Here is a 27,832-nt window from a genome sequence, read left to right on the forward strand (position 1 = left end):
ACCAGGAAAGCCAGTGATGTATTTCAGTCTAAGGCTGAGGGCTGCAGACAAGAGGAGATGTCCAGGTTCAAACAGGCAGACTGGAAGCAGAAGAGGTGAATTCTTCCTTTCTTTTTGTTCTGTTCAGGTCCTAGGATTGGACAATGCCCATCTGCACTGGGGAGGGCACTCCACTGATTGAAATGCTAATATCAACCTGAAACCACCTCATGGACACACCTAGAATGTAATGTTTAATCTGGGCAGCCTGTGGCCATTCAGGTTGACACATGAATAACTATCACAGAACCTTAGTTTTCTGGTGCCAAAAAGATGAGAATAAATTTCAGCTGTTATTATTGGCCTAAGGCAAGTTATCTAACCTCTCTAATCCTCATTTTCTTCATCCCCAAAATGGGGATAAATACTTCAGAGCTGATTGCAAAGACTGAGGTAAGGTTACTACAATACCTAGCACATATTGAGCACTTGCTTAATATTTTCCTTTTTTCAGAGGAGAGGTATTTCTCCTTGAAATACTGGTAAGAATTAAATGTGGGTAATGGCCCATATGTGGCTGGTTGTTCTATGAAGTTCACAGTGTCTTTTTTCTCTTATGTATCCTTTTTCTGTGTTCTCTCTCTCTCTCTCTCTCTCTCTCTCTCTCTCTCTCTCTCTCTCACACACACACACACACACACACACACACACACACACACACACACACACACACACACACACATACACACACACACACACACACACACACTTACTTACTTCCTGGGGAGAAAGTCCAATGTAAGCTGTTCCAACATGCCTTTGGCCCCTCCCTGAGCCCAGTTCATTCCTGTAGTCTGGGAAAAGGAAATTAATTCATGTTATCAAACCCAAGTTAAACTTTTCTGGCAGAACACCTGCCTAACCTTGGGAGAGGGCAGCAGTACAAGGAGTTGAGGTATATCCCTGCAAGAAAGGAAACCCTGGGCAAGGTAAGTAAGTAGGAAGGGTTATCTGGTCTGGAGCCTGAGTCAACTAGGAATGTGGGAAGAGAGTCAGCCATCCTGTGTCTGACCTCTGGTGATACTAGAAAGGAAATGGATCTTGATTTTATACCTGTGGAGTGGTGGGAGGAGGAAGAGAGGGAGAAAGGAAAAGTAACGCTTGCAGGTACCTGAGACATATCTTTGGTTAACTCATGAAAGTAGCAGCAGCCTGGGAGTAAGGAAAAAAGAACAGGTGTTCTTTTGTAAATGTCTTGCCCATTTTGAGATTTGGTAAAGTAAGGGGAGTTCTAAAGTATTTTTATACCCCTGTCTAATAAGGTATAGAAAACAGGTTCAGATACTCTTAACAGTTAGAGGAATTCAGAAGGTAGTAGAACTTGTGTTTGATTTGCTTAGTCTATATTAGTTTTTCAGCCTCAGGGCCATTGTTATTTAGGGTGGTATAATTCTTTGTTGGGGTGTGGGGGGCTATCCTATGCATTATAGGATGTTTAGCAGTGTCCTTATCCTCTATCCATTAGATGTCAGTAGTTCCCTCCTCTCCACAGTCATGACGATCAAAAATGTCTAGATACTGTTAAAATCACCCCAGCTGAGAACCAGTGGTTAATATACATGTAATTTGTGGGGACAGCTAAAAGATAAAGCTGATATTAATATAATATCACACAGCACTTACTGTGAGCCAGATGCTGTTCTAAACCTTTAAGAATAATAGCTCTTTTAATCCTTTCTGTAATCCTATGAGTTCGGTACTATTATCACTTTTTAAAAGTTTATAAGAGTATTTTATCATAAACACTCATCACTTCTTACAGATGATGAAATTGAAGGAAAGAAAGGTTAAGTGCATTAATGGCAGCTGATATTTTTATAAGTATGTGTTGTGTTAGGGACTGTGCTAGTCACCTTACCTATATGTTATTTGATTTAATTCTTACAGTCACTCTGAGGTGGATTCTGATATTCTCACAGAATCTATTGTGTATTTAACTAGCATTGAGGGCATACTGGAATAAAGGACTGATACTGTTCTCTTAAGGATTTAGTATTGCTCTCTGATAAAACACTTTTGTTTTCAGAGTACTTTTTCCTATTTTATTCTCACAAGAAAACTGTGAAGTAGGTACCGTTATTATCTCCATTTTATAGTCGAAGGAACTGAGACTCAGAGGCTGTGTTAGATTATATGATAGCTGATGATCCTGGTTTGCATTTGTTATACATTTTATGTTTATTTGTGGTAGACCATAATGCTTTCAGCTATATAAAAGAGTGGGTAGTCAGGTGACATAGTGAAAAAGATAACACTGAGCCATTTTTGTGTTGGAGGGAGAGCTAAGAAAAGACGCTTTTGATTTGTAATTTGGGATTTGTTGGTAAGGTTTTCTTCTGCATGTATGTGCTCCTACTCACTACTTACTTCCTCATTTGCATTGACTGTGTAACACAAGTTGTAATTATGTTATAATTGGCTTGTTTATTTTTTAAATATCTGACTTCAGCAGTTATTCAATCTTGTAAACTCCATAAGCATTTTATCCTGTAAACTCCACAAGCATAGATACTCTTGTTCAACATAATATCCCTATCCAGTGTCTTGGATACAGTAGTTGCTTTATTTGTAAAAATTCTAAATCAAAAGGCACATGGGAAGGGAATTGAGTAACAGAGATTGATTTATTTAAGATCATATAGCAATTTGGTAGTAGTTTGGGACTTGTTCTGATTTTTCCTATTCTCAGGCCCAGAATTCTATGTACAACCACTTGCTGCTTGTCATGACTAGGGTTATATGATTTTATCTTGTAACCTTAGCCAAATTCATTAGTTTTTTTTTTTCTGAAAACAAGAGTAATAGCTGTATTTTTTTCTAATTTTCATCTTTGATTGCTCACAAATTATGTCCTCCTACAGAATAAATGTCTCCCAAGGACCAGAGAAGCCTCACTTTTCCCTGGAAACCTAGAACTGGAAATCATGTTCTCTCTCTTGAACAACTACTTCCTATTTTAGTGGTGATGTGGTCATAGTACTCTGGTTGAAACAGAAAGTAGGGTTTGGTTTATAGAGGAAGAAAGCAATTGGGGTATTTACTTTAACCCTTCTTTGTTCAGAACTGCATACTGAGTTCTGTATATGTATATTCTAGAGCTTTCTAAATCTTTATTATAAATTTGGAGATCTGCTCATTTTCCCTTTAGCCTGTGGGAAAAAGCCACAAAGCTTCTTAAAGTAAATGAGGAAAACATCCTCTGCTAGTTTCAATTATTTTGGTCAGTAATACTAGAGAAAAGGGGTGTCTGTCAAAAACACACCCCCCCCAAAAAAAAATTGCCTCTGAAAACCAACTAGGTACTTTCATGTGTCTCACCTAATCTTCCAACTATTTTGCAAATGTAGGGATTACTATTATATCCTGATTTTATAGGTAAACGAAGGTTTAGTAAGAATTTAGGATCATATAAGCAGTGAACATACAACCAGGATTTGAACTTAAGTCTAATTCTTAAGTCCAGTGGGTGCTCTTGCCTCTCTACCATGATTTTGACTGTGTGGATATTTGTTTTAACATTTTTATTAAGATATAATTTGCATACCACAAAATTTACCTACTTAAGTGTATACAATTCAGTATTTTTTAGTTTGTTCACAGAGGTGTACAACTAGTACTGCCATTTAGTTTTAAGGTATTTCATCATCCTGCTGGTTAGCAGTCAGTCACTATTCTCTACAACTCCATTAGTTTTTGCCATAAGCAACTTTATTCTATTAGTCTATTTTTTGTTTCTAGATTTGATTTGCCTACTTTGGACATTTCCTAGTAGTGCAGTCATATAATATGTGGCTTTTTGTGTCTTGTTTCTTTCCTTTAGCATGTGTTCAATGTTTTGACATTTTTTTTTCTGAATAATCTCTAGCAGTTTTTTTGCTGATACTCTTTTGTATGGAATTATGTTATTTCAAGCTGTGTAATTACCTTTATTACTGAATAATATTCTGTTATTTGGATATACCACATTTTATTTAGCCATTCATCACTTGATAGATATTAGGGTTGTTATGCTTTTTTGGCTGTCATGAGTAAAGCTCCTATAAATGCATTTATGTATAATTTTTATGTGGATGTGTATTTTCATTTACCTTAGTTATATAACTATGAGTGGAAGTGCTGGCTCATGCTCACTCTGTTTAACCTTGTGAGGCACTCCAAACTGTTTTCCACAGGGGTTGCACCATTTTACGCCCCCATCACAACGTATAAGTTTCAGTTTCTCTACATCCTCATCAACACTGGTGAAGTATCTCTTCTTTAGGCATCAGTTTCATTTATCTGTAGGAAAGTTGGACTTGATGGTGTTTTATTACTTGACTTTTTTTGGTCCTTCTAGGGAATGGTATTGTGTTAATTTCAAAAAGCTAGATAGTTAAGTGTTCCTTTTCTGGTGCAAAGTGGGGAAAAGATGCTTTCTTTCTTTCTTAGTTGACCTAATCACACTACCAGCTCAGAGAGGTTGTCTTCCAAGTCATTCTGTATTCTGGTGAAAGGGGATAACCCTTGAGAAATACCATTCCCATCAGCATCACATAAGCTTTATGAGGGCGAAGGACCACTGGAGAGGGAGTTGGAAGTTTTTGTTTCAGTGCTCAGCTGTAAATTTTACTTGCAGTTAAGCATTGAGCAAGTCAATTCATTCTATTCATGCTTTAGTTGACTTATCTGTCAAATTGAAAAGAGAATGATATTTCTGTTGCACAACCTCTCAAGGTGGATATGAGGTTTAAATGTAGCCTAGGTACATACAAAGCTATATACATGTGAGCTATTTACAAAAGGTAGAGTTGAAAATAATGTAGCAAAAATAGTGTAACAAAAAATGCAAATGTAAGTAACAGAGCAAATTGTTATAGTTGTAAAAGAATCCAAATAATGTAGCAAATAGTAGCAAAATGCTACAAATAATATAGTAAAAATGTAGCTAAATAAGAACTACATTTTAGGCCTCCACTGTGTTCTTGGTATAAACACTTTTTCAGTACTTCACAATAGTTACTTATCCTCATAGGAGTGATGAGAGCTTCCAGTTCAAAAAGAGGTTAAATAACCTCTTTTTAAGGGGCAGAGTCAGGGTTCAAAACTGAATCTAACATCAGAGTCTATATTCTATTATATTTTGCTTCCTTTTGGTAAGATCTTTCCCTCTGTCTTCCTTCTCTTCTTTTGAAAAGTTCTTGATAGTGTGGGTCACATTGGTCCATTTTAAGAAAGGATAAAATTTGCTCTTGGTGACAGTTCTAGCTTGTCCCCACAGCCTAAACAGTTCTGAACATTGGAGGAGACAGTTGGTCTGAGACTAATATTGTCACTGGTTATTTGGACACTCATAGGACTGGGCCAAAAACAGGAACAAGGACTTTTATAATAATTTTTTAGAGTTTTTAATCTCAATGTTGAAGGAACATTTGGGGTCACTAAGGTTTGTACCCATCGTATAAGATATTCTCTATGTTTTTCCTCACAAAAAGACTGCAATCCACTAAACCTCAGCTTGACTCAGGTGAAGATTTGTCATTATCTCTTCTTCCATTACCTCTAATGTTTAATCATTACCAGATTTCTAGTTCTTAGAAAATGTTTTCCTAACTGATAGGTTTGACAGTGGCTCAAACCTGTAATCCTAGGCTACTTAGGAGGTGAAGATAAAGAGGATAGTGGTTTAAGGCAAAAAGTTTGCAGTATCCCATCTCAACCATTAAAAGCTGAAGGTGGTGGTACATGCCTGTCATCCTACCTACGTGGAAAGCCCAAATAGGAGGATCAAGGTCCAGATCAGCCTGGGCATAAAGTAAGAACCTATCTCAAAAATATCTAAAGCAAAAAGTGCTGGGTGCATGATTCAAGTGGTAGAGTATCTGCCTAGTAACCACAGGGCCCTGAGTTCAATTCCCAGTTCTGCCAAAAGAAAAAAAAAAAAAAAGAAAAAAATTTTCCTTGATATTATGTAAGTTCTATAGCAGAAAGGAAACAGGAGGCTCAAAATCTAGTCTCAGCCTTAACACTACTTCACTATGTAGCTGTGAGACCCTGCAAACATGGCTGCCTTTGCCATTCCCACTGCTACTGCTGTATTCCAGATCCTCATCATCTGTTTCTTTTTCATCAAAAAATTTTTTGAAACAATCACAAACTATTTTTTCTGGGTTATTTGAGCCCAAGTACAGTGAGGAGAGTATCTATATGGGGAAGTAAAGCCTTTCTGGCTTTCATAGTCAAAATTAATGCTTTCCCCCCCCTACTTGTGGTAGGGTTCTTGTTTCATTCTTCCTGTTTTCATGATTAACTCTTTATGGTGCTGCTGCCTCTGATTCATCAGCTGCCCATTGAATGTACCCAATACGGGGCATTGCATCTAACAAATGCTCAGAAAGGCTGATGAAACTTGTTGAGTGAATGAGTTATGGATAGTGAAGGTACTGCAGTGATGAATCTGTTACTCTCATTTGAAGTCCATTCATAGGCCCTGCTGAGGTCTGAGAGAGTCTGATGACAGGAAAGGGTTTGGACCTTGGCACCACTAGGTCTAGTTGTCTGCCCTGTGCCAGAGCTCTTTCTGAGAAAATTACATACTTACATTGTTCTTTGCTTTTATAAATTCCAGATATGTCTTGTAATTTTTTTTCTACATCCCAAATAAAAGAATTCCTGGCTGCAGATATATGGGTATTTAAAGCTGCAAATAATAGCAGCTACATTACCCTACCAAAAAAGCCTGCCCTAAACCGTCTGAAGGCCAGCATTATCTCAACATATGCCATAACAGTTTGTCTATCATTCAGTCTGGCTTTGCAGATGCACTTAGGCAAAGAGGGCTTTCTCACTCACTTAATAGCATCTTGAACGCTGCTTGCTCCTCTAGGCCCTTGTCCAGGCTTTCTTTTTCATCCTAAATTTGAACTATTTGATTTTAGAGACTGCTATGATATTTCATAGTCATAGCCATGAGTGTAAAGAATGGATTGCTTACTTTTTCATTTCCTATCAGGTTTTAAGTTAAAATAATTTCAAAATTGAGATCAAAACATTTTATAATGTTCATGCTCAATTTTTGCCTCCACAAGAATTGAGTCAACATATACTTTACCTACAAGATGAATCCTTATTTTGATTTGGCCTAAGAGACAGTAAAATGTTCCCAACTCAAGATTAGCACCATGTAATTTTATTTAAAATTAAAGTGGAATAAAAGCTTATGTTGTATATTTGGGAAGCCACAAAGTAAGCTGCTTAGGATGTGATGGATCTGAATTCTAATTAATGCAAGCTCTGCTATTTACTGTGCTTGGCAAGTGCTAAGCTTTCTGTGCCTCATTTTTTCTCATTTGTAAAATGATGATAATAAAACTGATTTTCTAAAAGGGTTATTGTTAGGGTAAACTATACAATTCTCCAAAGGTAGACTCTGGTTATTTTACGTTGTCATTTGTTGTCATCAGTGGAAGTCATCAACCTAAGCATTGTCCCTGGCCTACTATATAATTCTACTCCTCAAGTCACTTTTACTGACATTATTCTATACAATCTTCACTGTGCTCAAAGAACTGTTTTGAGTCTAGTATACCTACTAAAATTGTCTTCTGCTTTCCTGACATACTGGGCCTCCAAACTACTTGGGCGTTTATAAAGAATTTATTTATTTGTTTGTCTATCTATTTATTTAGTGGTGGTGGGTATTGAACTTGGGGCCTCACGCTTGCTAGGCAAGCACTGTACCACTTGAACCACACCCCCAGTCTGAGAATTTGTTACCACTTTTTTTCCCCCAAAGCCACTTGTGCTACTATAGCATTTCAAATATTTTTGAGAGATAGTTACGGCAACTTTGGAAATAAGCATGTATCTTTGTATATAAAATGAATAAGATCAAGACAAAGAGAATTTGGGTTGCTTAATCAGAAGATGTGTTCTCGTGACTTGCACAGGCTTGTCCTAGGAACCTAAAAGGGAGCCATGGAAGATGGAGAAAGGACAAAGGACAAATATGCAAAAAGCTGGGATCAGGTGGGCTGGGTGCTCTGGTGGAGACACAGGACAGCCTTGATCACATCTAGCAAGTTTATTATATACAGTGGCAAACAAGGAAGTGGGATAGTGAACAGTTCTCGGGGCAGCGTGACCTTGTAGTTAGCGGGAACAGGGGGAACCTGGGATCACTACTTTCTGCACATACTGGTACTGTTCCTATCTGAAGTTCATCCTTGTTCTTATGCAAAGCAGCTGTGCTGCATTTTGCTCTCACTCCCTTCTGCAGCTGGGGGCTGTGCCAGTCCCAGCCTGCAGATTATTTGACGTGGCTGTGCTCATGTCAAGTTCTCATAGGCTTCTCATACTCCGCTCTCCACAGTATGTAATGTTTTTAGGTTTTAGGATTTGTTTGGGTTCAGAAGATAGAATTGCTGAGGGCCTTTGATGCTCTAGGCTTCGTATGAGGTACAAAGGGAACAGCGATTAATGAAACATTTCCTAATCAAAGGGGCTTGTAGTTTGGCTGGAAATAGAAGATATTTGTGGCAATTAAATAAGATTTCATGAGCTGTTCTAAGATTTTCAAGGTGGAGGGCCAACTTAAACTTTTTTGGGTGCTGACTGCATTAGGAATGGCAAGTTAGAAGAGATGACACTTGAAGATGAAGAATTTGTAAGAAAACAAAGGAGGATGAGAGATAAGGGTATTCCAAGAGAGATAACAGTCTTAACAAAGGCATGGAGACTTAAGAGTAGTATAGGTTTGAACATCCCTAATCTGAATATCTAAAGTCTGCAATGAACCAAAATTCAAAATTTTTTGAGCTCTGACATGATGTCACAAGTGAAAAATTCCACACCTGACTCATGTGACAAGTTGTAGTCAAAACACTAGGTGCACTAAAAATATTGTATAAAATTACCTTCAGGGGCTGGGGGAGTGGCTCAAGTGGTAGAGCACCTGCCTAGCAAGCAGGAGGTCCTGAGTTCAAACCCCAGTGCTGCCAAAAAATAAGTAAATAAAGTAATAAAAAGAACTTCCAAAATTACCTTCAGGTTTGTATATATAAGATATATATGAAATATAAATGAATTTCATGTTTAAATGGGTCCCATTCCCAAGATACCTTATTTTATATATATATATATATTTATATATATATATATACATATACACACATATACATATATTCTAAAACTTAAAATAAATTTGGAAATCTGAAACACTTCCAGCTTCAAACCTTTCGGATAAGAGATGCTGTTCCTGTACCTGGTACTTAAAGTACTGAACAAATAAGAGATAAGTTCCTCAGAATTTAATGCTGGTTATAAAAGCTAATAAGACTGTGTTCCCTTTTTGGAGAAATGATGGGAGCATTTTTAAGTTCATTAGAGTTAGTTACAAAATGTTAGGCTGGAGCATTTTTTTCTTCTTTCTTTTTTTACCCCCAGTGGTGCTGGGGATGGAACCCAGGGCTTCATTCATGCTAGGCAATACCTCCCAACCCAGTCAGGAGCATTAAAACAAGTTATGGGAAGAAAAGGTGTAAATAAGAGCTAACTAAAATGGGTAGTTTCCATTTGGCTTACTGCAAAGCATTTTGGTATTCCTCATTTTTTGAGTTTTGATATGGGTAAAGATGCAATCTCCTAAAGGAGATAAAAATTTAGATACTTCCCAACCATCCCCCTAGGGCACAGACAGTGACCTAGGTTATACCAGTCCAATGTTCCCATACCACACTTGGAGTTGGGACTTAAGGACATAAAAGAGAAAATAATGGGAAGCTAACTTTGTCCTTCTGGAGGGAGAGGCAGTAGGATCAGCTGCAAGGTTAAGTTCTTGGCCTTGAAGTGGCATTGTTGCTAGTGACTGTTGCACTGAGGGTGAAGTAGTGGTACCCATTCTAGTATCTAGTGATCAGAAGTAGCTGCACTGGTTTCCGCATTGGACTAGTTCTCAGTGTAGCTTTGTTCTTTGTTCTGGAAGTTTAGCCTCAAGCCTGTTTCTTCATCATTCCTCATACTTTTGGGAAACATCAATATTCTTTCAGTAAATTCATTTTCTGCTTAATCAGCTAGGGACTAATACTTACATCAAAGAATCCTTGACTGCAGCCTTTGGGACACATCTGTCATGTTGCCTGTTTTTGTAATAAAAGTTTTATTGGATTACAGCCTCACCTGTTCATTTACATATTGTCTATGACTGAATTTGTGCTACAAAGGCGGAACTGAGTAGCTGAGACAGAGATGACATGTCCTGCAAAGCTTAAAATATTAACTCTCTGGTCTTTTGCAGAAAAACATTTTACTACCCCTGCTTTTAACTGATACTAGTGGTCTCTTAACAAATGTTCCCTTCACCAGGCAGTGAGTGTTGGTAAGTGTGAATTTCTTTTCCTTTTGTTCTTGTTTTGGCCTCAGGATGCAAAAACTGGCCATGAATTGAAATTGCTACTTTTAGCATGGGATGTTGGCATTATGCTGTAATTTACTTCTGTTTTATTGCCTGAGTGATTGGCTTCTTGCAAATGTAAAAAATTGTGACGTGTATTCTCAGTCCTCCTTTCTTATCTACTCAGTATTGTCTTAATTTTCCTCAGACCTTCTCCAATCTGATGTTAATAAGAGGAATTCACTATAGTTAGGGACCAGTGACTAACCAATAAAGATTTAATACTTTTGACTACTAAGAAGCATCTTTGTCATGATTTTCTAGTATGCTTCTTGTTTATATCAGTTAGAAATATTTTCAGCTATTGGGCTGGAGGTGTGGCTTAACTGATACAGTGCTTGTCTGGTAAAGTACAAGGCTCTGAGTTCAAATCCTAGTACTGCCAGAAAAACCAAACCAAACCAAAACACCCCAAAACAAAAAACCAGAAAATAAAAAAAATATTTCCAGCCGCAAGTAGTAAGAAACCTAACAGTAACGTGTAATGTAGGAATTAGTTTTCTTTACTTAACAAGGTAGGAGGTGGTTGGTGGCTGGCATGGGTTCACATACTCACAATACCTTTTGGACCCCAGGCTGTTTGTCTTTCTGTACTTTACTAGCCTAAGAGTGTTTACTTTCAATCCTGTGCTATGAATTCATGGCTGTAAGATGGCTGCTGTAGCTCCAGAAAGAATGTTTGAAGAAGGAATGAAGGAGAAAAGACAGAACTAGCATTCCTCCTGTATTCTATTTCATAGTTAAGGCAACCTGTTTCCTAGAATCCTTAAAGGCTTACTGGGTAGAACTGTGTCACATTGACAAACCAGCCTTTATGGGAGACTGGGAAAACAAGCACAGATGATGTGTTCAGATACCCATTAAGTCATTATAAATTGAAAATGTAAGTCAAAAAGTGCATGTAATCAGTGGCTCATGCCTGTAATTCTAGCTACTTGGGAGGCTGAGATCAGGAGGATTGGGGTTCAAGGACAGCCTGGGCAAAAAGTTTATGAGATTCCATCTCATTGGAAAAAAGCTGGATGTGGTGGTGCTTGTCTGTCATTACAACTATGGTGAGAAACTTAAATGGGAGGCTTATAGTCCAGGCCAGTCTGGGCAAAATGAGACCTTATCTCCAAAATGCTCAGAGCAAAAAGGGCTGGAGGCATGGCTGAAGCAATAGAGAGCCCTGTGTTTAAACCCGTGTATTGCCAAAAAAAGAGAAAAGCTTGTAACACCCTTAACCTACCAAGCAGCATAATACCTTGTACAGCATTATACCATGTCTAGATAGCCTGGGAAAAGATAAAAATTCAGAATGTGAAATACTGAGTGTGTGTTATTACACCATTTTAAAGTTGAAAAATTGTAAGTTAGAGACTGTATTTAGTTGTCTTACGGTGTTTGTAGGCAAAATTGGGGTTTATTTTGATGAAGAGAAGAGTGGAAGCATTTGAAAATCATTCAACTTTAATCTTTACCCCTCCCTGACCTTTTTTTTTTTGTGACAGTGTCTCACTGTAACCCAGGCTGGCCTCAAACTCCTGATCCTCCTGACTCAGTCATGCCCAACTAATCACTTTTTAATGTGTTTTTACAAAGTGTATTTTGGGGGGACATTTTCAGATGTAGCTAGCTCAGTGATACTGTGCTTGCCTAGCATGCTTGAGGCCCTGGGTTCCAATCCCCAGCACCACAAAGAAAATAAAGCAAATAAAAAGTGTCAGTAATGGTGACACATGCCTGTAATGTCAACACCGGAGGCTGAGACAGGAGGTTTGAGAATTTTGAGGCCAACCTGGGCTACACAGTGAGAACCTGCCTCAAGAAAAAAGAAAAAATGTATTTGTACTTTGTATCATTCCAAATGTGTGGTGGTGACTGTGTTTTGTTGAAACTACCTTATTCTGGACTAGGGATATAGTAATAAATGAGGAGATATAGTACCTTTCCAACCTAGAGTTGAAAAGAACAAAGATTTTTACTTAATTGAAAGAGTGTTTGGGCAGACCTTTCTGAGGGTTATACACAGAAGTGACTAATTCTGTTTAAGAATTTGAGCTGAATCCAGGACAGGCAGAGGAGAAAATTATGGCTGAGTAATTTGTTGCTAAATCTTTCTGAATGGGTTGGTTGGATATTAATTCTCACTAGTATGATTTGCACATATTTTCTCCTATCCTGTGAGTTGTCTCTTCACTCTATGAATTATTTCTTTTGCTGTACAGAAGCTTTTTAATTTGATACAATACCATTTGTTTGGTTTTGCTTTTCTTGCTTGTACTTTCAGAGTTATATTCAGGATATTTCTGCCCTGACCAATGTTAGGCACTTTCTTGCTGTTTTCTAGTAATTTTATAGTTTCAGTTCTTATATTTAGTAAGTCTTTAATTTTACCTTTTTTTTTTTGCAATACTGGGGTTTGAACTCAGGACATACATCTTGAGCCACTCCAAGCCCTTTTTTGTGATGGAATTTTTTGAGATAGGGTTTCACAAACTATTTGCCTGAGCAGGCTTTGAACTGTGATCCTCCTGATATCTGCCTCCTGAGTAGCTAGGATTACAAGTGTGAGCCACTGGCGCCAGGCTTGAGTTGATTCTTGAATAAGGAGTGAGATAGAGGTTTATTTGCATCCTTCCACATGTGGATATCCAGGTTTCTTTAACACCATTTATTGATAAGACTGTCCTTTGCCCATTGTGTGTTCTTGGCACATTTGTTAAAAATCAGTTGACTCCTGAATTCAGCACCTTATAGAAAAATATTTTTAAGAAACCAATTGACTGAACTTATGTGGGTTTATTTCTGGGCTCTGTCCTATTCCATTGGTTGATATATCTGTTTTATGCCACTATTATGCTGTTGTTGGTGCAGTTTTATAATGTATTTTAAAATCTGGTAGTGTGATATCTCTAGCTTTGTTTCTTTATTTTGTTTTATGTTTTTGTTTTTGGTGGTACTGGAGTTTGAACTCAGGGGCTCGTGTTTGCGAGGCAGGAGCTCTACTAGAGCCATTCCGCCAGCCCTCCAACTTTATTCTATTTTGTCAAGATTGCTTTGGCTGTTGGATCTTTTGTGATTCCATATTACTTAGAATATTTGTGTAAGCTATTATTTTTATTATTTGTTTTATACTCCACCTTTTTTCAGAGTGTCTTTAATAGGCAAGTAGCCCTACCATTCAATTATTATAAGACAGAAAGGCATATTATTTGATTTTTTAAATACCAAAATCATTGTTGACTGACTTCCTCATAAGTTTATCTGGTGGTATGAGAAGATTGTAATTTCCATTCAATTAATGTATTCTTAAAATTATTTCTGGTTGCAGAAGAATCAAAATAATCATTTTCTTTTCTTAATTATTGCATATTATATATATTTTTTATACACTTATTTTTGGTGGGTACAGTGATACTGAAGATTGAATTCAGGACCTTGTGCTTGGTAGGCACTCTACCAGGTGAGTCATGCCTCTAGTCCTTTTGCTTTTAATTTGTTTTTCAGATAGGGTCTTGTGCATTTGTCTGAGTCAGCCTCAGATCATGATCCTCCTACATCTGAATAGTTGGGATTGCAGGTATGCCCCAGTACCCTTGGCCTAATTAGTGCATATTAATTTTTCAGAATAACATGTTTCATTATGATATTTTCATACATGTGTATAATGCACTTAGATCATATTCACTCCCTCATTTACTCTTTTTGTCCTTGTGTCTTCCCCCTCCTTTCTTTTTTGAAATAGTCTTCTTCCTACTTTTTTCTTTTTTTAGGTGTTAGGGTTGCCCTTAGGGCCTTGTGCTTCCTAGGCAGGCACTCTGCCATTTGAGTCACATCTCCAGCTCCCCCCTGCCCTGCTTTCTTGAGACAGGGTCTTTTTATGTAGCCTAGGCTAGCCTCAAACTTTTGATCAAGGTGCTCCAGCCTCCTGAGTGCTGGGTTACAGGTGTGTGCCACCATTCCCTCTTTTCTCTTTTTAAAATCTAGTTTCCACATATGAGAGAAAACGTGACATTTGTCTTTTTGAGTTTGGCTTGTTTCACTATAGGCACTTCAGTCATTAGTCACCAGTTAAATACATAAGCCATTAGGTTGAAAGCATTAGTCTTAACACAAACCAGTTTTTGTAACTGTTATTATTGATCATTAGCTTTTACAGTAGTTAGCAGGTGTTGCAAACTCATATGCCTCCAGAGGTCAGATGTGTAACTTAAAGGGCCTGGTTAGGCCTAAGAAGACAAAACATTGCTGACCAAGGACAATGGTTTGTAAGAATAATTTTGAATTTACAAAGGACTGTGTAACTGCAAGAAATAGTACACTTGAAACAAACTAACTGTTAATGTGTACATTTTAGCAAGTGTGTTGGCATATCTAAGATTTATTTTCTTTCTTTGAATGTATAGTCTCCTCTCTGAAGTCTTTTCTACCTCATTCAATTATGGTTTCCATTTTTTTTAGCTAATAGTTTCTTCTTTGATTATAAGCTGTCAATCTTCATAATAAATAAAACTGCTTGCATTTACCAGTTTCCCCCAATTTCATAAGTCTTGTATTTCATCAGAGGGAGCCAAATTTAGCCAACTTTGTATAGTAGCACCTACCATTGAAAAGAGATAGTGTGCAAGCCAGCTAGTTATCTATAACCAAACGGGTATTTGGTTTTTCAGAACCAAAGTCTGAAATAGAAGATACCTGAATTTAATCTTTCTTGTTGACGATGTTAGTGGTCCTGCCTAATACTATATGATAGATATATTTTTGTTTCTTCTACCTCATCTTATTTATTTTATTAAGTTTTCTAGTTTTAGTTTTATATATACCAATCTCCCTGTTAGTGATGATTTCCTGGAGATATAGCTCATCTTTAATCACCCAAACCACATACAGGCAAGAGCATATGATGAATATTTGATAAATGTTTGAAGAAATGGCATACTTACTAGATTTATAGGTGACAAGGATTAGAAGGGAAAACCAATATGCTAGTTGGCAGAGGGAGAGTGAATAGATGGGCTGAAGCCACAGAGAACATGAAATTTAAGAGAATGATGGTGAAGTTCTGCATTTTAACAAATGGCAGCATATGGACAGGCTGGAGGAGATCAGTGTTGGCCAAAGGCATTGCAGTAGCTAAAACTCTAGTGCAGCTTCAGACTGAGTTATTGGAAATGCTGTGTACAATTAAAGGAAGCACAGTTCCAATACAGTTTGTAGGGAACATACTATACATTAAGAATATTATGTTCCCCTTGGGAACAGGAGAAGGGTCATTGCAAACAGGACTATGTTTAGTGGAAGTTGCTTTAGAACATCACTACTCAAAGTATAGTTTGAACTGTTCTGCAATGAGATAAGCATTGAAATTGAAAGATATTTAGAAACTTTTATAGAAATTTGACAAAATAATTTTATGTCTAATGAACCTACTAAGAAAGGAAGTGAGCTTTATCTTAGGTTTTGTTTTGTTGTGCTTGGTATTTTCTGTTTATTTTATTTTAATAGACCATTTTTGAGAGCAGTTTGGGTTTATGGAAAAATTGAGCTCTGGATATGGAGTTTCCTTTATTATGAACATTAGTATGGTACAATTGATGAGTCAATATTGATATGTTATTATTGACTAAAGTGCATAATTTATATTAGAGTTTACTCTTTGTGTTGTATGATTCTGTGGGTTTTGATAAATGCATGAGGTCATGTATCCATGTTTATCGTATCACTCAGAATATTTTTACTGCTCCAGAAATGCCCTCTGTTTCACTTACTAAACAAACACACTCCTCTGACTACTAGTCCCTAGCACCACTGTTTCTGTGGTTTTGCTTTTTCCAGAATATCATGTAATTGGAATTAGCCTTTTCAGAATGGTGTCTTTCACTTAGCAACCAGCATTTAAGGTTTTCCCATGACCTTTTTGTAGCTTGATAGTTTTTTCTTCATTGCCTGCTCCATTGTATGGACTTATTGCAGCTCATTCATTTATCTATTAAAGAACATCTTGATTGTTTCTCATTTTTGGCAATTATGAATAAAAAGGCAGTAAACATGAATGGGCACTTTTTTGTACAAACATATTTTTCATCTCACTTGGGTAAATACCTAGTTGTATAATTGTTGGGTTGTTTAGTAAGCCTATATTTAGCTTTGCAAGAAATTGCTAAACTGTCTTCCAAAGTGGTTGTTCCAGTTTCCATTTCTACCAGTATTCAATGAGAGTTCCTGTTCCTCCCCATCCTCATCAGCATTTGTTGTTATCCATGGTTTGGATTTTAGCCAGTAGTTTATAGTGGTATCTCATTGTCTTAATTTGCATTTCCCTAGTGACATGTGATGTTGAGTATCATGGATGTATCTTCTTTGATGAGGTATTTGTTCTGACCTTATGCGCCCCCTACCTCCTTTTTATTTTTTTTTGGAGACATGGGGGCTCATGTAGCCCAGGCTGGCCTCTACTGGTGATCCTCCTGCCTCAGCCTTCTTAGTGCTGAGATTATAGACATGAATTACTATGACTGGTTCCTTTTTTGCCCAGTTTTTGATTTGGTTGGTTATTTTCTTGTTGAATTTTAAGAAAATTCTTTGTATATTTTGTATATAAGTACTTTATTAGATGTGTTTTACAGATATTTTCTCCTAGTCTGTGCTTTTCCATTCTCTTAACATTGTCTTTTACAGAACAAAGTTTTAAATTTTAATTAAGTTCACCTTGTCAGTTTTTTCTTTCATGGATCATATTTTTGGTGTTGTATCTAGAAAGCCACTGTTAAAGCCAAGGTTGTCTAGATTTCTCCTACATTACCTTTTGGACATTTTGTATTTGCATTGTCCTGTATTTGCATTTAGGGCTCTGATCCATTTTGAGTTAATTTTTGCAAAAAGTGTGAAGTCTCTTGTTTTGATTTTCCTTTTCTTCCCATCCCTTTTCTTTTTTTGGTTACTGCTATTGGAAAGTAAGCTCCTGTTCCTGCATATATTCTAGCAAAACATGAAAGACCATTTATAAGAGGATGCTGCATGGGATGAGAAGTTGGGTAAGATCCGATGCTATAATTGATGGTTGTTTAGTTTGAAAAGTTGTGTCCAGAGAGAAAGCAGAGGTGAAGCTAGGGCTCTGTGCTGAGACTGGAGGGGCAGACCAGTAGAATGGGGCCATTCAGAGCCAGCCTAGTGAGCACTACCACTGCCTGCACTGGAAGGAAAGGCAGCAATCCTTGTCTCCATCCCTGACAGCCACACTCCAGCCTGGTCTAGTAGTAAGGGGCTCGAAGACAGATTCTGAGTCAGATTTTGCTCAGCCTTTGACAAGGACTGGCCTTCAAGGAAGGTACCTTCAACAGCAGGACCCAGGCAGACCACCATAACTGGGAAGTCCAGGTCCACTCTTGTGGCCAAACCCAAGCAGTCCAAGCCTTCAGTTAGTCCACAGACCACCCCAAGTATTCAGACACGATCATTGCTGCTATTCAGGATGAGAAGAACTGTGTTGGGTAGTCATGCCAGTTCATCCAGAAGTATATCAAGAGCCATTACAAGGTGGATGAGAATTTGTCCGTCTAGTGCTTGGTGGCTGCTAGTGTTCTCAAGCAAACCAAACGTATGTGTGTCTCACGTTCCCTTCGGGCTGGCCAAGAATGATGAGTTCGAGAGGCCAGTGGCCTTTAAGAAGACCAAGAAGATGTCATGAGGAGCCAAGCCCAAGAAGGCTGTCTCCAGATTTTCAAGCAAAAAATGAAAGCCACCCAAGTTAAAGAATGCCAAGAAAATGCCAACTGCCATGCCTAAGAAAACTAGAAAATCCAAGGTTATCAAAGCCAAGCCATTCAAAGCATCTAAACCTAAGAAGACCAAACTAATAAAGCCCAAAGCCAAGTCCAGTGCCAAGAAGGCTAGCAGAAAATATCAATGAAGCCTTTACTTATTCACATTCTGTCCCCTCTCCTGTTTTCTGTAAATACTTTCCTCATCTCTTCTGTCTTGACCCTCATCTACAACCCTTTGGCCATTCTATTTTGACTTTATAAGAAACAGAATTTGGATACCTCATAAATTGTGGAATAATTCCTTTTTCATTAAACAGTTTTGCAAGGAGAAAACAGGAAAGTTCATCTCTGTAATGATGAGGCTGTATTTAACATGTGTTTTGTTGATTTGATTTGTTAACTTTCTTATGGGGTTAGGGATTAGGATGGGTATGTGTGTTTTGTTGGATGGTTTGTTTGCTATGCAGGTATGTAGATGGGGAAAACAGGCAAGGCAGTTTGTTCTGGTTGGTTGAGAGGGAGCACAGGAGCTAACTAACTGTAAGGTTTATAAGATCATTAGGCTTTCTTTAAGTTGGGCATGCTTGTGTGAGTTACAGAACCTTTGGTAGGGAGAAAAGAGGGTGGCACCTAGCCTGCAGAGGAGAGGAGCGGAAGAACCCCTTCCTGGGCTGATATCATTTCCCAGTGGTGGCAGTGGGAAGTCCAAGCCCAGTTTCTTCCTCACTTCTGTTAGTCTGCCTTGTGGCTTCCCTGTTGTCTTAGGGAAGGGGAGGAGGTTCAAGTAACAGCTGGTTGGGAGAAGCTACAGTTTCTCCCAGTCAGCTAGGAACTACCCGTTGTAGGGTGGTAGGTTTTGTGGCATTGGCAAAGTCTCTTGTTAAATAGCAGTGAAAACTATGGGGGAAAGGTGGGGAATCAGTCAGCCACATGCCCCAGTGTGCCCTGTTGAAATGGGTTTTTTTCACACAATTAATGAGTTGTGTCCAAGAGGACTTTTTCCTTTGGATTTTTTTGTTCCTCTTACATAAGACATAGCTTTGTTTGCTCTGGTGTGGCTTTAGTCCCACCACCAACCACTTGAAAAGTTCCCAACCTCTTTTTACTTTTGAATCTTTTTAAAGTAGTGGTAGATGGTGATGAGGACAGATGGGGAGTGGACAGTAAGAAATATTATAGTTGATTTGAATTTGCTGAGTAGTTTTAGAGTGCTGGGTCTGTATGCATCTGTGTGGATATGTATATATGCATATCTAGGGCTAGCATTTATGTCTGACATTGGAAGCTGGGAGAAAAAAACTGTATAGTTGTCTTTCTCTTTTTTAAATAAATAGGAAAATCACACACTTGCATGTCCTCCCCCTTTTTAAACAGTGTTATTTGTACCAGGAAAAAAATTACTGTTGTTGTAATTTTAAAACTTTAAGATAAATTTGGAAGAGGAAAAGAGAGGCATAACTGTGTCCAAGGCAGAGGACTGTTCCTGGCTCTCATTCACCATCTATAGAGTAATGTAGGACAGAGCGTGAGGTCAAAGAACATCTTAAAATCACTTTGAAGCTGAGAACAGCATATCTCCCAGTCTGCATTATTGACCAAATTCTTTCTTTAATGTGGAAATTTCTTGTCTCCTCTACCAAATTTGAGGCCTCTGTTCTTGGAACATCAGAAGCACTCAGGACCCAGGAAGGGTGAATAATACCTAACAAAAGAGCTATGTTCTTTCTTTCCTCATGGAGTTCTTCCCCCTACATCCTCTGCAGTTAGACTAATTTGGGCATATTGAATGGAAGTGTCAACATCTGTCAAAGAGAATGGATATCTCCCATACAAATCAGGCTTAATGCTGGTTACCTGCTCTTTGCCAGTCAGTAAAGGGAGGGATACTGCATTAATATACAGAGATGACTAACAGTGATCTCTTGTAAACAGAGCGGAGAGAAATAAATAAGGGTAATAAACAAACATAGGCTTAGTATCAGAATATGGCATAGATGGCTGAGTCATTTACCACCTGTGTCGTCCTGGGAAAGTCACTATTCTTTCTCATCTGTTGCATTTTGTCTTACGCTAATACTACCACTGCTTTCTTCCAATTTGTATCATTAGAATATGTTATTTCTTTCATCTCATCTTGTACATTAGTCTAACTCATAACCATCTTCTGTTGCTTGTAGCTATAAAAGATTCTGCTAACTTGTTTTCGTGTTTCCATCACCCCTTTCTCCATTGACTAGTCAGTAATCTTTTTAAAAACCTATGTTAGATTTTGTTGTTATGCTTAGAAGCCTTCCAAAATTTGGAGCAAAACCTAAACTCCTACTTATGGCTTGGAATAGATAATCTGTATAACCTGACTCCTATAAAGTCTCTGAAAGGCAAGAAATGGGTTGGGTAAGTAGGATGAGTGATGAGGTAATACTGCTTCCTAGGGAACATTTAGAAGTACAAGAAGGGATATATTTTTAGGTGGAGTTCAGTTATTAGGAGGCACACTTTAGACTATCTGGTCCAGAGTTAGTAAGTCTTCTATAAGTTGTTAAGCTCACATTCCATCTCATTGCCTGATGTACAGTAGGTGCTTAAGGAATTCCAAATGAGACCACATTCTTCTTGGACTTCAATTTTACATGCATGAATTGGTTGTAAGATAGGCATAGGTTTATAAAGCATTTGATATATAATAAATAGTTCTTAGTAAATGGTAGCTGAGTTTTCTTGGTTTAGAGGCCACTATGGAGCTACCTAGGATTGTTCCCTAGGACACCTTGGGAGGGTGGGGAGAAGAGCCCCATCTATTTCCCCAGAGGCCTAATCTTACAGAATCTTGAATTGAATCTTGATTTGAGGAGGTGTAGAAGACTTCTCTATACCCAGCTGCAGGAACTAAAGCACAGGGGAACTTGGATCTCTTACTTGACCCTGGGGCTCACCCAGGACTCTGACAGGCCCTGGAAAGCCTGGCTCTGGTGAGAGAACCGCTGGAGTCTCTGGGAAGGAAGCCTCCGCCCCGCCCTCCGCGTTGCTTGGGAAAAGGAGAAGCAGCCTCCTCCGCCTCCCTCCCTTCCTCCCTCCTTCCCCCCGCCCCTTTGCTTCGCCAACCCGACACGCCTCGGCTGCCCAGCGCTCCCTGGGAGCTGGGCAGCTGCGCTGCGGGAGCCCATCGCAGCTCAATCCAGCCAGCCGAGCTGGTGGAGCTCTGGCTTTGTGTGAGTCCCGGCCTGGGCTGGGAGAGGTGCGCCTCTTGAACCGACAGAAACAGTCGTCAGAGATGCCGGAGCCGACTCCTCCCACCAGGTAATGCCTGGCCTGCCTGGTGCTAGCCTGGCTGGGCTGTGCTTTTAGGAGGGGTAGTCTGCCGGCTTCCGGGGATCAGGGGAGAGCATTACGTTCCACTATCTTAAGCGACGTTTAATGAGGGAAGGGGTTTGAGAGTGTAACCTTTAGATGAGCCCACCAGGGTTAGGCCTGCCTTGGAATCAGCTTTGGTCAGGGTGTGAAGGGGAAGCTGGGTTTTGGGGAACTGAGCTGCCACGGGGCCCCACTCCTTTGTAAGCACCATTCTGCTTGGTGGTCAGGGTGATGTTTTCCTCCGCCCTGGGTTAGCTGCTGGCCTGCTGGGACCATGGGGCTTTTCTGCTTTAAGAGGTGAAGTGAACAGGGAGATAGGAAACCTGTGTGCACTGGTGGTGTTAGGCATCCTCTGTGGGCCTCAGTTTCCTTATCTGTAGTGAAGGGCTTGGCATTCTGTTTGTTACTCTGGTTTTCACAGGCTATGAAACTGTCTTTTGGAAAGATGAGTGAAAGGGCTAGATGAGCTGTAGCGATGTCCCTCCATACTGGAGGAGATAGAAGTGAATTTGGAAAACAGACCTAGGTATCTTGTCTTCTAGCCAGCTTTTTGAGTGGCATCTTGCTGGTCCAATTATAACCCAGTGACTTCAGGGAAAGACCAAGGCTGAGAATGCTGATGCTTATTTTAGTGTTGAGTGTAGGTATATTGAGCATCAGGAGGTGGGGTTGAGAATAACCATGTCAAAGTATGTTAATATTTTTTCTTGAAACTGGCCAGTTTTGTGATGCTTAGAAGGCTGCTTTAAACTAGGCTGTCCTTTCTGAAGTTCTCTTATTCTGCTAAGTAAATGATAGACCTTGAGGCTGTGTAATGTCTTAATCACTATAATTCCTTCTTTCCTTTATTTTTTGGTTCCAAGAAACTCATGTCAGGCCTGACACTAACCTACCTTGATTATTATTTTTTTGCTTTTTTATTTTTAATTTATCATACATTAATACAAAGGGATTTCATTGTGATAATTCTATAAATGCATCTACCTTGATTATTTTGGGCCTCCTTTCTCCCCGTAGTTTTTCCATGACTCTTCTTTCTCTTCCTTTTCTTCATCCTCTTGGTCATTTTTTTCTGCCTTGCCCCTCACCTGCTGTCCCACCTACTACTCCTCTCTTTTTGCTGTCTGCATGCTTTCTTCTTCTCACCTTTCCCACTTCATAGCTAGTTTTTCCTTCCCTCTCTTGGGTCCTTCTCCTCTTGGCTAGGATCTCTTTTCCTCTCCAACTTTTTGGTTATATATTCTCATTATTAATGGGTTACTGGTTTGTTAGGGACCTTTGTTGTGGTGTTTGTGAGGTGCACACATCTGTTTCCTACCTAACTCCCTTGCTTTTCACATAAATTCTGTCTTCCCTAAGTGCCAGTCTCTGTGCTCACTACCCCCATGCCTTACCTTGGAGCCTGCCAATAAGCAATTCTTCTCCCTGGATTTGTTCCCCACCTTCTTTTGGAGTGGGGGCAAGGGAGTGATGCAGCAGGTGGGCAGTAGGGAGAAAGCAAGATGGGAAGTTAAGGGTTTGAAGGCTTGAGTTGGAGGAGAGGAAGAGTGTCAAGTAGAACCAGATAGAGCCTCGGATTCCCTTTGGTGAGATGAGGGACTAGATGATTGCCAGTGACCTTCTGACACCTCTGAGGCACTGCTGGCCTGGAGGAAAACAGGTTGACCAGTGAGCCCAGGGGTGGGGTGGAGAGAGAGGAGGAAGAATCCTGGACAAGGGTCTTTTGAAGAGGTGGCCTGGACAGGATGGGGTCATTTAGGGTAAGGGTGGATGTGGAGGGAAGATTACAGTCTGGGAAAGGGGATCATGTAGGTTAATTTTCTTCCCCCTTGAAGTCTGGCTCTTTGGATTGTTCAATTTTTGTTTAGCAAGTTTTTCTTTGGCAGTGTCCTCAAAGTGGGGAGAGGGAGAAGGGAAGCCGAGATGAGAATGACAAGGTGGCTGTTTTATTGGCGCTCACTGTCTTAAATGTGGAGTGTATATGTACACAAAAAAGCTTTCAGTATGCACCCATCCATTATTAAACATTCTCTGAATCATCTACTCTATGTTAGTTATGGTGCTGCATGCTGGGTGAACAAAAATGAAAGTTGGATTCAGTTGCTGTCCTCAAATGCAAGTCAAGGAGTGTGGAACCTCATGTACAAGAACTGTAGAGGGAAGCATAGGGTCTGTGATAATGCAGTGGAGAGAACATTAGATTTAGCAAGTCAGTGGCAAAGCTGGGACATAAACTCATGTCTTCTCTAATGGTGATAGGTATTCACTTAAACTTTGTTATCTCCTGACCATGTGTGTGTATATATAGTGTACAAAGAGTTTTCTCATGGTCACTTTTCTGTCTACCTTTATGACTACAGTCTAGTTATTACTGAGATGAAAAAAAGAACAGTTCCATGTGGTAGGTCACTATGCCGTGGCCAAACAAATACTTCTTACCTTGGAAGGGAAACAGATTTTGTCCCTGTTAACTTCTGGCTCCAGGCCACTCAGTGCTGAACACCCTGTTTGAGCTATTTGATCTCTTCCTCTCCTTCTTCCTCCCTCTATTTTCTTATATTCAGTTTCTGGCAGGCCATAGAGTCCAGTGACCAGATGCAGCTAGGCTAGGTGTTTTACTTCATTTGGCTTGTATAAAATAGGCATTTAACATCTCACAAGACTAGTGAGAATCAAATGAAGTAATGAATGCATAATGAAAGTGGTGTACAAATGTTACTGTGGTTGTTCCTGAATACATTCTCAAGCATAAGAAGGTGCTCAGATGCTGTAGCCTGAAAGTTTAAGGATGCCACTGACTAGTCTTATTATTATTTTTTTTTTTCATTTTTCTTTTATTATTCATATGTGCATACAAGGCTTGGTTCATTTCTCCCCCCTGCCCCCACCCCCTCCCTTACCACCCATTCCACCCCCTCCCGCTCCCCCCCTCAATACCCAGCAGAAACTATTTTGCCCTTATCTCTAATTTTGTTGTAGAGAGAGTATAAGCAATAATAGGAAGGAACAAGGGGTTTTGCTGGTTGAGATAAGGATAGCTATACAGGGCATTGACTCACATTGATTTCCTGTGCGTGGGTGTTACCTTCTAGGTTAATTCTTTTTAATCTAACCTTTTCTCTAGTTCCTGGTCCCCTTTTCCTATTGGCCTCAGTTGCTTTAAGGTATCTGCTTTAGTTTCTCTGCGTTAAGGGCAACAAATGCTAGCTAGTTTTTTAGGTGTCTTACCTATCCTCACCCCTCCCTTGTGTGCTCTCGCTTTTATCATGTGCTCATAGTCCAATCCCCTTGTTGTGTTTGCCCTTGATCTAATGTCCACATATGAGGGAGAACATACGATTTTTGGTCTTTTGAGCCAGGCTAACCTCACTCAGAATGATGTTCTCCAATTCCATCCATTTACCAGCGAATGATAACATTTTGTTCTTCTTCATGGCTGCATAAAATTCCATTGTGTATAGATACCACATTTTCTTAATCCATTCGTCAGTGCTGGGGCATCTTGGCTGTTTCCATAACTTGGCTATTGTGAATAGTGCCGCAATAAACATGGATGTGCAGGTGCCTCTGGAGTAACAGTCTTTTGGGTATATCCCCAAGAGTGGTATTGCTGGATCAAATGGTAGATCGATGTCCAGCTTTTTAAGTAGCCTCCAAATTTTTTTTCCAGAGTGGTTGTACTAGTCTACATTCCCACCAACAGTGTAAGAGGGTTCCTTTTTCCCCGCATCCTCGCCAACACCTGTTGTTGGTGGTGTTGCTGATGATGGCTATTCTAACAGGGGTGAGGTGGAATCTTAGTGTGGTTTTAATTTGCATTTCCTTTATTGCTAGAGATGGTGAGCATTTTTTCATGTGTTTTCTGGCCATTTGAATTTCTTCTTTTGAGAAAGTTCTGTTTAGTTCACATGCCCATTTCTTTATTGGTTCATTAGTTTTGGGAGAATTTAGTTTTTTAAGTTCCCTGTATATTCTGGTTATCAGTCCTTTGTCTGATGTATAATTGGCAAATATTTTCTCCCACTCTGTGGGTGTTCTCTTCAGTTTAGAGACCATTTCTTTTGATGAACAGAAGCTTTTTAGTTTTATGAGGTCCCATTTATCTATGCTATCTCTTAGTTGCTGTGCTGCTGGGGTTTCACTGAGAAAGTTCTTACCTATACCTACTAACTCCAGAGTATTTCCTACTCTTTCTTGTATCAACTTAAGAGTTTGGGGTCTGATATTAAGATCCTTGATCCATTTTGAGTTAATCTTGGTATAGGGTGATATACATGGATCTAGTTTCAGTTTTTTGCAGACTGCTAACCAGTTTTCCCAGCAGTTTTTGTTGAAGAGGCTGCTATTTCTCCATCGTATATTTTAGCTCCTTTGTCAAAGATAAGTTGCTTATAGTTGTGTGGCTTCATATCTGGATCCTCTATTCTGTTCCACTGGTCTTCATGTCTGTTTTTGTGCCAGTACCATGCTGTTTTTATTATTATTGCTTTGTAATATAGTTTGACTGACTAGTCTTATAAAACCAAGCCTCAGCCGAGCACCAGTGGCCCATGCCTGTAATCTTAGCTACTTAGGAGGCAGAGATCAGGAGGATCACGGTTTGAAGCCAGTCCAGGCAAATAGTTAGCGAGACCCTACCTCAAAAAAACCCAACACAAAACAGGGCTGGTGGAGTGGCTCAAGTGGTAGAGCCCCTACCTAACAAGCATGAGGCCCTGAGTTCAAACTTTGATGCTGCCAAAAAGCAGCAATGACAACAAAAAAAACCCAAAACCAAAAAAGGTCCTGAGTCTCAGACTGGGACATGGCTCAAGTGGTAGAGTACTTGCTAGGCCTTGAGTTCCATCCCTAGAACTTCCAAAGAACAACAAACAAACTGAAACGCTCAGTTCTCAATGAATACAGGAAAAAGAAGGCTAGATAAAGAAAGTTTTCAGGATTGATAATTGAGCCCCATGAGGTCAAGAGGTGTACAGAGTGCTTTTATTTCAGGCCAAACAGATAGTAAGTGGCAAGTATAAGATATATTATTATTAATGATACCTTGTGATATAGCAAAAATAAAAATAAAGAAGGAGCAGGGAAAGGATTACAAGTAGATTGAATTCAGTCCAAACCTTGGTTCTACCATTTACTAGTTACTTCATTGTTAATCTCTCTAAGCTTCATACAAAAAAATTGAAGCTGTTTATACCTACCTTGAAGGATTATTATAAAGCTTAAGAATAATTATATTAAAAAGAAAAATAACAATTATAGTAGACACTTAATAGCTATACTTATTCTTATCCTGCAAAATAAATTCTGAAGTCATCTTTTAAGAAAGTCTTTCTTTACTCCTAGGCCCCTCTTCTTAATCCATGTAGTATATTTTGCTTCCTTTCAACACTCAGTAGGGACACTTGCCATTGTTGTACTTCTATTACAGTTTATGTATCCGACTTTCCTATTAGTCTGCAAGTTTTTTGAGGGCAGAGACAGGATCTAGTTAATCTTAGGGTCTACTTGGTGTCTACTCTTAACAAGCCTTGTTTAGTTGTTAACTATATACATTAGTAAACACAGAAGACTTAGTTGGTACTTTATGAAGCTTACTGTTTATTGACGGAGTTGTATAATGAGTAAGCAAATATAATTGAAATTTATAATAGGTGCTGTGACAACCAAAAGCTGTACTTGGTCGTGTTAGGATTGACCTTCTATTAGACAAGTCCACCTGCATTTCTCATCAGTACCTCAAACCAGGTGGAGTTGTGTAATAGATGATTATTTGAAAGAGAACTATTTTTCAAGAGGTAGAAACTTGGGCATCATGAACATATTGGTGATATATAAAGCTGTGGGACTGGATGAGATCATTTTGGGAAGAGTGTAGTATGTGAGAAAAAGAGGTTCTGATCCTTGGACAAAAGGAGGATAACTGAAGGAGCAGTCTACAGAGGGGAAAAGAGTAGTCAGAAAAATGGAAGGGAAACCACGTGAATGTGCTTCCCCAGAAGCCAAGAAAGAGTATTTGAAAGAGAAGGAGGTCAATTATGTTGAATGCTGCTAAGAGATTGAGTAAGGTGAGGACAGAAAAGTGACCATTTCATTTGGCAAGATGGAGATGATTGGTAATCTTGACAAGACTACTTTTGGTGAAATGGTAAGAGTGACACTTGGCATAGAAGGGGAGGTAGTGGAGATAGGTTGAGTAGGCAATTCTTTTGAAAAAGCTTTGTTTATAAAGGAGAGTAAAGAAATAAGTGGTGTTTGGAGGAGGATGTTT

General features: G+C 39.1%; 1 protein-coding gene and 1 pseudogene across 5 annotated transcripts in view; both read left to right on the forward strand.

Moving 5' to 3' along the window:
- The window catches only part of LOC109700810 (serine/threonine-protein kinase PAK 1), a 157,366-nt gene that overhangs the window by 35,769 nt on the left and 93,765 nt on the right, over nucleotides 1-27,832 (forward strand). Inside the window, exons 1-2 of one of the 5 annotated variants that reach the window (XM_074082442.1) lie at nucleotides 830-968; nucleotides 10,310-10,390. The exons of 1 other annotated variant lie outside the window; for it this stretch is intronic. The gene's annotated coding sequence lies outside the window, so the exon portion shown is untranslated. Of the gene's footprint in view, nucleotides 1-818; nucleotides 969-10,309; nucleotides 10,391-21,350; nucleotides 21,511-27,832 lie in introns of those variants that run through there. 3 more of the 5 variants (XM_074082450.1, XM_074082447.1, XM_074082436.1) reach the window with 3 other exon arrangements.
- LOC141422697 (histone H1.0-B-like) lies at nucleotides 16,796-21,134 on the forward strand (annotated as a pseudogene).

This window comes from Castor canadensis, chromosome 1 (genome assembly GCF_047511655.1).
Source record: "Castor canadensis chromosome 1, mCasCan1.hap1v2, whole genome shotgun sequence".
NCBI classification, from domain to species: Eukaryota; Metazoa; Chordata; class Mammalia; order Rodentia; family Castoridae; genus Castor; species Castor canadensis.